The sequence below is a fragment of the Canis lupus genome, chromosome 25, assembly GCF_048164855.1.
Source record: "Canis lupus baileyi chromosome 25, mCanLup2.hap1, whole genome shotgun sequence".
Lineage (NCBI taxonomy): Eukaryota > Metazoa > Chordata > Mammalia > Carnivora > Canidae > Canis > Canis lupus.
The window spans coordinates 39,977,135-39,987,204 of record NC_132862.1 but is presented as its reverse complement, the minus strand read 5'-3'; the positions used below and the strand labels follow the sequence as shown (position 1 = coordinate 39,987,204).

Genomic DNA, 10,070 nt, shown 5'->3' with positions numbered 1-10,070 from the left:
GAGGAGGAACTGACTGACCACATCCGTGCCATGCTAGGCTGTGGAGGGTACGGAGCAGTGCCAGCCTCTCCAGAGAAATGCCTCCTCATATCATGTCCGGATTTGACCGTTTCATGGTACCAGACATTTGCCATGTTTTCTGTTGTCAAGGGGGCAAAGGGTGACTTATTAATAACAATGGCTGCACGAGATTGCTTTTATGTTTGAAAGGGCCATGAGTTTTCTGACACACAGAGCCATAAGTGATTTCTTTAGAAATACCAAAAGAAAGCCTAAAATAATTTCTAATTTATATATACAGAGTAGCTTTCTCAAAGACCCATGTTGGGTTTCCCATATAATTACCACTTTAACAAAACAAAAGAGAAGATCATAGTTTAGGCAAAGTATTATCTCTATTTTATAGGCAAGAAAATCAAGGTCCCAATTTCTGCTGTTTAGGTCCATAGAAATGGAAACAAAACTGAATTCTCTAGCATCTGTGTCCACGCTTCTAGCTCCTAGGCTCCAGTTACAGAATCCACCATAACAAGAAGGAGGTAGGATGGTCACTTGGATACAATTTCCAAATATGAGCAATTGGGACCCAGATTAAAGGAAGGGTATTTTTGTTGTTGTTGCTTTCTCAAGTATGGTCACCAGAAGAGGGGCCACTCATGTCTCTAGGTTAGGTGAGGTAGGGGAGAGAGGTGGGTGGTGGGCGAGGGTGGGATTGGATGTCCTTAGCAATCCCTGAGACTCTGTTTCTCCACCATTCAGAATACAGAATCATCCAAAACTTAGTGACCACAGCCCCTGGAGCACTGAGCATTCATGTGATTAATCCGCACTAATGCCTGTGGTCTTGTTTAGAACAAGGCCAAGAAGAGTGATGAATTGTAATCATTATCAGTCTATTTGCAATTAGTAGTAATTGCACGCTAATCTTCAGAGATCTTTCGGAGGTAATTGAATCACACCACTTAAGAATTCAGTCCCTTCTGTTCTCTTCCCTCCTTCTTTTTTCCTCCATCCTCACCCTATGCCTGGAAAGAATGGAGAAGGCAATTAATATTAATCAGGTCATTATGTTTCATTGAGATTTATGAAATGAATTGTTCAACTCCATAGTCACATGTTATTTCTTTTGCATCCTCAATATTCAGTGTTGGGCACACGTTTAACTCTTAGAGTTCCAGAGCAATTTGGGGCATTAACTCCCTTCTTCTAGGATACACTAGACATTTAACTCAGGAACAATTAACTGGAAAGACCTACAGATATCTTATCCCGGAACGGTGAAGTGGAACTCCTCTAGGGTCATATGGTGTACATGGGGACAAACCAGATCTCAAATCCTGAACTCTGGGCTCCCCAGTCAATACTCTTCCTGGAAAACCTTATACTTTTTCTCAAATAATTTTCAAAGTCATCCACAGCACGTCAGTACAATCCTTCAATCTGTCATTCTGTAACCAACATCCCAGATATTATATATACATATATATATTAAATCACCTGTGTTAATAACTCAAGTACCTTTCCTATCAGACATGGCCTACTTTGAGGAACAATATCTGCCTTACTAATCCACCATTAACGAGTGCTTATTAAACATCTTCTTTTAGCTTCAACCTGAAAACATGTTTGGCATGCCTATGAAACAGTAGGCATTATGGTAGATCCCAAGCTATGGAGATAAAAAGACACAGCTTTGGCTCATGTCAGAATCCAAGAAGGAAACCAAGACAAGCACATAGAGATGGACAAAGGCAAGTGCTATATGAGTTCATGGATGTGCCCGAATACGAGCTACCTTTAATAGGGTAACATTGGAAGCAACTAAAAGTCCAAGTGCACACAGTTCAATCCATTAGTGTCCCAAACATTTGTGAGTTCCACCTATGTCCCAGGTGCAGTGCTAATTACTAATATGACAGCAAAGATAGTCTTCATTCTTGCCTTCACATGTTACATTCTAGGACAGGAGACAGATCCAGTGGGAGAGTGAGGGAAGTTTCATTCACACAGACAACTACAATTCATTGAGTGTCTGTTCTGGTCCCTAATCCCAGGAAGTTTTAAGTCTGGTAGGAGAGGTACATAAACAAAAGATGTAATAAGAGGATAAAATAACTATAATGTGTATTGAATGCAGGAGGAAAGCAAAAGAACGGTGTGATAAATATAAAGTTTACATAGTTTCGTTTAATTCTTTACTTAAATTCAATTTAGTTAACATATACTATGTTACTAGTTTTAGGGGTAGAATTTAGTGATTCATCAGTTGCCTATAATACATACCCTCTTTAATGCCCACCCCCCAATAACCCCATCTCCCTACCAACCTCCCTTCCAGCATGCCTCAGGTGTTTCCTAGAGTTCAAACCCTCTTATGGTTTGCCTCCCTCTCTATTTTTAGCTTACTTTTTTAAAAAGTTTACATCAGTTTTTGTTTTCAAGAGACAGAGATAGAGAGATAAAGATAGAGACTGAGAAGGAACAGGGTACAGAGTGCAATGGTTCAAAGCCCCTGTAACTAGAGCCAGATTGCCTACATCTGAATCTGATCTCTACCACTTGCCAGCTGAGTGACTTTGAGCACATTACTAAATGTCTCTGTCCCTCAGTCACTGTCTCTATAAATAAGAATTAAGAACTAAGCGGGTTTCTTTAAGAACTAAGCGGGTTAATATTTGTGACAAGCTTAGAAGAGCACCTGTCTCAGAATAAACACTATTTAATACCAGAGTTGGTAATGCAAGGACCTGGTGAGTGAATATCTCTCCTGCCAAACTGACTCCTAAAATTTCACTTCCCTGACAAGAGATGTACCTACTTTGGGAGGCCCTGAGGTGCTGGAGTCAGCTGGCACTAGCACATGAGAGCTGGTCGTTAGCATCTTTTCCCCAAACTCTGCATTTGGTAACTTGAAATTCCTTCAGACTATGCATTCAGTGGTAGCTTGAGACTGGCCATGGTAGGAGCATTTACACCACCGAAATTGGTAAATGCTACAAATCAGGGCTTTCCCCCTGCCCCCCAAGAGTCAACTGTTAAACTTTATCAGCAGATCACTTGGCATCTACATTTAGTAGAGCATAATGGAGGGTCGGAGTTCTTCTCCATGGTCCCAAACCGATCTATGTCTAGTGTGATTATGCAAAATATGGATTTGTTAAGAAATTCTAAACCTTTGGGCTGAATGGGCCCGTGATGCCAGACTTAAAGGAACCAAGCTCATTCACCTATTTACTGGCAATCCCATTAGAAGACAAGGTTTTGATGATTGCCATTAATATTGTGCCATAAAGGTAAGCTCTTCATCAGCTGAATATGCTCTCTTGACATCATGCTTGCAATTTAGATAATTGTCTAACTTGTTAGGGGGCTGCAGAAGCTAACCTCTTATAACTGATGGAAAACGAACACCACCTAATGACCCAATTACTTAAGCAGTAGCTATAAAAATAAAAACATAATGATAAACCTATTTGATAATCACTAAGCACTCAAATGTATTTTAAGTAAAGGTAAAACTATACCACATTTAAATAAATGTAAGTATCAGTGTGCAAGTTGTGTTTTTCCCACTTAATGTTATATATTGGTAACTGTTACTATTTATTAATATTATTGAATATTTATTAAGTGTCAAAGAATCCTGTGAGTGTTCTACTCCCAGGGTTAACTAATAGTAACTCATATTAACTAATATTAACTAATTTAACCCTGAAACAAACTAAAAAAGGAGTTATTGGTATTACCATTTTCAACAAGAAAACTGAGTTCCCCCAAGAGATTAGCTAGTAAATGTCAGAACCAGGACACAACCCAAGATATGTGCCCCAGAGCCTTTATACCACACAGGACTACTTCTCAGATGCTTTTTCCAAAGTAGACCAGAGGTCAGATGTCATCTCTATTGTTGTGACACAACTGGTATTGGAGAAATTATATGTATGGGCAAGAGTGCTGTTTTTTTCTTCACTTATTTTTTACAGTTTTAGTGAGATGTAATTGACATGTAACACTCAATTAGTTTAAGATATACAACATAATGACTTGATATATGTATTTTACAAAATGATTACATGATTTTAGTTAACGTCCACCACATAGTTACAATTTTTTTCTTGTGATGAGAACTTTCAAAGTCTATTCTCTTAGAAACTTTCAAACATACAATAGAATGTTAACTAGAGTCACTATGCGGTATATTATATTCCCAGGACTTATTTCTATTATAACTGGAAGTTTGACCGTTTCACCATTTCACCATTTCTTTCACTCCCTGCCTCCCCACCTCTGGCAACTAATCAGCCTGTTCCCCTTATCTATGAGTTCAGTTGTTTGTAGACTCTACCTACAAATGAGATCATACAGTATACAGCTTTATCTGTCTGACTTAGTTTATCTAGCATAATGCCCTCAAGTTCCATCCTTGCTGTTGCATATGGCAGCATGTTCTTCTCCCTCATGGCTGAATAACATTCCATTATTATTCCATATTATTCCACCCCCCCACACACACAGGATATCCTTCTTATCCATTCATCCATTGATGGACACTTTGTTTATTCTTGACTCCTTTGTTGTATATTAATTGGCCATATATGCATGAGTTTATTTCTGGGATATCTTTTCTATTGCTTTTAGATGTGTGCCTCTTTTACGTTGATACCATACTACGATTACTATGGCTTTGCAGTATAGTTTGATATCAGTAAATGTGATGCCTCTGGTTATGTTCTTCTTTCTCAAGATTGCTTTGGCTATTTGCAGTCTTTTGTGGTTCCAAATAAATCTTAGGACTTTTTTCTATCTCTGTGAAAAATGTCATTGGACAGATTGTCCTTAATCATGCCCAAGAAAGAGCCTCTCTGCCCAAAAAGCCTCTCTTCCTTCTCTGCACATCAGTATTAGCATCTCCTAGCCCTAGAGTTTATTTCCTTCATCTTAGTTCCAACAGCAATTCTGCAACACTCCTTCCTGTAGACCCAAACACAGAGCTATTATGTGGTCTTCTCACCCTAGGTCTTCACAATGTTTATATGGTTTCTGTAACTTTTTCTCAGTATTCCTCATTTGCCAGCCCTGTAAAGATGTCCCCTGTATGGTGAATTTGTGATAAATGAAGTAAGGACCCCTAAATGCTCAAATAGCTTTAGGAATAGGAGCCATTGACACAATGCTGGATCATATGACTTCAAATTCCACAATCCTGTCACTTAAAGAGACTGACCTCCTTCTGAATCCAAAATCTCCTTATGCCAGTTAGGAAGGAATTTTTTTTTAAAAGGAATTCTTTTTTTTTTTAAGATTTTTTATTTATTTATTCATGAGAGACACAGAAAGAGAGGCAGAGACACAGGCAGAGGGAGAAGCAGGCTCCATGCAGGGAGCCCAACGTGGGACTCGATCCTGGGTCTCCAGGATCAAGCCCGGGCTGAAGGCAGTGCTAAACCGCTGAGCTACCTGAGTTGCCCTAGAAAGGAATTCTTAAGACCCACTGGGGCTTTTCTGCTTGAAAGGAGATGGTAACTGCTGCGTCTCCACTGTGAAGCCAGGATCTTCCTCTTTTGCTTGGCTGGCACTTCAAAAGGAACTGAGTGAGGCACTGGTTTCTGGAAGAGCATAGCCACACAGATATGTGGAAGACACAAATGAGTATCTTCCTGGGCATATGGAATATGTATGGAAAATAAGAGATGTGGGGAGTTGGTGCCAGGCAAAGAGGAGAGATCCAGCAAGTCCATGCCAGCAAAGCCAGGGAGGGGTAATAGGGAATGAGATGTCTGAAATAATTTTTCCCACTACCAATGTGCCCTGGGCTTTTCTTAGGTCAGAAAAGGATCAAACACTGCAGGAGAATGTGTATAAGAGGTGGAAAAGGCCATGGTGCCATCCGTGGGCAGTTTTTGTTCTTTTTTTTTTTTTAAGATTTTGTTTGTTTATTCATGAGAGACACACAGAGAGAGACACACAGAGACACAGGCAGAGGGAGAAGGAGGTTCCATGCAGGGAGCCCAATGTGGGACTCCAGGATCACGCCCTGGGCTGAAGGTGGCGCTAAACCGCTAAGCCACCCGGGCTACCCAGAAATTCTTGTTCTTGAATGCTATTGGAAAAGAACACCAATGCTACACAAATGTCAAAGTGACACAGGAGAATAGAATCATAGAAACCATGGTAATTAGTTGTGTGGCCTCAAGTAAGCCACCTTCCCACTCTGATCCTCAATTTCTTCTTCATCAATACAAGTACAGATGCTAATGAAGCAGAATATAAATGATCTTCAGGCTTCCCCATAACTAAAATTTGAAGATCCCTGAACATAGATAGATATTCTCTAATGCACCTTTTAACTCCAAAATCCTATAATTCTATGATTATTCTTTTCAAAAGGGCCTTAAAATAAGTCTGTGGGTCTGCAGAGACAGCCACTTCTGGAGGTTTGTATAGTCCTAGGGCACAAACAAAATGCTCTGCTTATCTGTCCACCATCACATCTGTATTAGGGATCCATATGGGACAGTGTATATGGGTGAAGCTCTATCTGCTCCCATCCATAGCAAACTATTTTCCTGCTACTACAACTTCCTCCCTTAATTGCTCCTTTCTTCCATTACTTGGCAGTCTTTAATGAATGCCTACCATGTGCAGGACACATGGGAACAGGGAACCATGGAGCAAAGAGGAATGTAGACAATAGATAAGGAAGCCAATGTGGAGAACAGCTGCTTCTCCCTACCCTACTCTTGCCCCTTGTCTTCCAAACATGAGCATTCCTCAGAAAGCCAACCCTGTCCTCCATCCTGCAAACATCCACTGAACATGTATTATGTGCTGGCATATTATGTTGGGCACTAGGAACTCAAAGATGAGTAAGAAATCATCTTTCTCTCAATTAATCAACACTCTGTAAAGAAGGGCTTATTAAGAGCCTGTGGGGAAGACAGACAATGAAAGAAGACAGGCATGCAATCATACTTGTCAGAGTGGAATAGGAGCTCCAACGGAGGGCTGGGTAGGTATGCAGAAGGGAAAGAGGTGATGCAGAGATGAGGCAAAGGGCTCTGCTCTGCGTGGCTTAAGGAAAGTTGTTTCGAAGGGTGGGTGACATGTGAGATTGGGATGGAGAAATGTGTAGGGCCTAGCCCCATGGAGATGCTTGGCAGGGATGCTAGGAAATTTGGACTTAGCTTGCAAGCAGTGGGGAGGCTTACACAGGAACAAGCAGGTGAAATTTATGTCTTACCTCAGCATGTGTATCACTTTCCTAGGGCTACCATAGCAAATTACCACAACAAAGTGACCTAAAATAGCAGAAATTTGTTCTCTTACAGTTCTGGAGGCCAGAAATTTGAAATCAAGATGTGTGCAGTTCTTTTGGAGGTTTGAGAGAGAATCTGTTCTTTGTCTCTCTCCTAGACTTTGACTCTTCTCAACCTTGATGAGCATCCTGGGTGTTCCTAGCCCAGGGGAGAATAGCTAAGAAAAAGGGAAGGATGTTGACAATGGGACCTGGGAAAGCCAAAGACATAAGGACACATTATAGATGGACAAAACAAGAGATTCCTGTCTATTGCTCTCACCGAGAAAGAATAAAAAAAATAACAGGACTTTTTAAGATTCAGTTTGATGCACTATACCTCCTAGAGAATCCTTACTTGAGGGGCCCAAGGATTTAGAGTGTTCCCAGCATGAGAAAGCCTAACTCCACTGCTCTTCCTCTATCCTAATGATCTGCTGGACCTCTCCGTTCCCAGATCCATCCCCCTACCCCATTTCCATTATTCTTTGAGAATACTGCTACATGATGCAGGCTTCAGCAGAATCTTTGGTAGGGCAGAGATATAAGTGGGTGTCCCGCACCCTGAGCCACCTTCCCTTCCCTCTATCACCACTCTTCAACCTCTGACCAATGGGCCATGTCATAAAGCAGCCATGGGGCCTCAGTGTGAATCATAAAGGAAACTACTCCCTCCTTTGTCCTCCTCCAAGCACAGTTGGCAAAATGAGGAAAACCAGCAGATTTTCCTGAGGCAGTAATGCTTTAAGGCGACTTCTGCATGCCCTTGCCTTTACATTTTAATGGCACTCTAATGTTGAATTAAAATGGAATTCCTATGGAAATGTACAATGTCTAAATCAATACTTGCTGATTAGTGTCATGAGGATGAATATCAAAAGATATAATAGCAATGGTGGGACCCACACCAGGGTGAATAAAGCTGCCTATGTCCATTAACTGAAGCCTGACTAATGCTAAATTACAATAAAATATCTAGGAAATTCTGGCCAGAGCCACATTAAAGCCCACAAAATATAGCCTAATTAGCACTATGATGACAAATGCAGGAAGAATTCATTATACCCAAACACTCCTCATAAAGACCAATTTCTTCCTTTTTACCAACACAATGCCTACAAGGCCACTAGTGGCTTAAGTACCATTGTGCTGCTCCTTATCATGTGCTGAACCAAGTTGGGCTTCGTGTGAGTATCAGGGAATGAGTTACAAACCTCCCGCCTCCTTCTAATACTCAGCATTAATTTTTTACTCTTCCCTTTAGCATATCTATTGTATCTCTGCATCTGGCTGGCTGGCATCTACGCATTCTAGTGTCATGATTATAAGTGCAGACTTTTTTTAAAGATAGATCAATTGATTGATTGATTTGAGAGAGAGCATGTGCGCACACAAGTGGGGGAAGGGCCAGAGGGAGAGAGAGAATCTACAAGCAGACTCCCTGCTGAATGCAGAACCTGACCTGAGACTCCATGTGGGGCTCTATCCCACGACCCTGAGATCATGACCTGAGCCAAAATTAAGAACCAGATGTTCAACTGACTAAGCCACCCAGGCACCTCTGAGTGCAGGCTCTTATATCACATCTTCTGAAGGTGCTACCTCTTCCTACACACATGACTTTGGGAAGGTTACTCTGTACCTTAGTTTCCCCACATACAAAATGGGATAATAATAATAATACCCACTCATTGAGCAGGTGTATCAAGTAAGTCATTACTTTTTTTTTTTTTTTTTAGAGAGTGAGGGAGGGGCAGAGGGAAAAGGAGAGAAAGACTCTCATTCAGGCTCCATGCCCTGTGTGGAGCCCAACACGGGGCTCAATACCATAACCCTGAAATCATGACATGAGCTGAAACCAAGAGTCAGATACCTAACCTATTGAGCCACCCAGGTGCCCCAATGAGTCATTACTTTTAAAGGCCATTCAACAGTGCCTGTGCCAAGTAACACGCAGCATAAGCTATCATTATTTTTCTTCTTCTTCTTTTTAAGTCTATTCCAAAGGCAGTAGAATGAAAAGAAGACATTTGGACAACTCTGTCCTATCAACACCGCTCAGAAGATCACAAAAGCATGAGGTATTACAGGGGAGAGAAACCTTTAACAGACAAAATTTAACTCAACTCATTTACAGATGAAGAAACTGGAGCCCACGCAAGGAAGGTGATATCCTAAGGTCAACCAGGTCATCCTGTTCCATTCAAACATTCATTAAGTGCCTACCGTGTCTAGATTGTGTGTTATTTCAAGGCTCCAATGATGAATTTGTTCCTGTCCTTATGGAATCTATGACATTGTAGGGAGCAAACACATCCATTAGACATGTAGATAAAATCTGGCAGGTTAGGGGATGAGAGAGAGAGATGCAGGTACCAAATGCCATGGGAGCAGGGGAGGGACATGGAGTTCAACCTACAGATTTGAAGGAGGCTTCTTAGAGGAGCTAATGCTTGACTTTGGTTCTAAAAGGGAATGAGTTACTCAGGCAGTGAAAGGAAAGAAGAAAATTCTGTGTATGAGCATAGGTGTTCAAGAAAAAGAGGAGTGTGAGGGAACCACTAGCAGTTGGTCAGTATGGAAACAGAGCACAAGAAAATGGAGTGACAGAAAATGAGATTAGATGGGCCTTTTACAACCTGGGAAAGAGATTGGAGTTATTTCTGCAGATAATGGGGAATGTTTAAAGGATTAAGCATGGTAATAACATGTTTACATTTAGATAGAATATTCTTTCCTCATATGGAGAGTGAATTTTAAGAGACTAATATGGAAG

The 10,070-nt window shown here is 41.0% G+C and overlaps 2 long non-coding RNA genes across 2 annotated transcripts; one reads left to right on the top strand and one right to left on the bottom strand.

Annotated features, from left to right (window-relative positions):
• Positions 1-387: 387 nt before the first annotated feature.
• Positions 388-7,883, bottom strand: LOC140617603 (uncharacterized). The gene is made up of 3 exons (XR_012017793.1): positions 7,635-7,883; positions 7,327-7,506; positions 388-1,025 (listed from the first exon to the last, which is right to left on the bottom strand). It is a non-coding gene; the product is annotated as an uncharacterized lncRNA (long non-coding RNA).
• Positions 6,790-9,517, top strand: LOC140617604 (uncharacterized). Its single transcript, XR_012017794.1, has 2 exons — positions 6,790-7,009; positions 9,290-9,517. It is a non-coding gene; the product is annotated as an uncharacterized lncRNA (long non-coding RNA).
• The last annotated feature ends 553 nt before the right edge of the window (positions 9,518-10,070 follow it).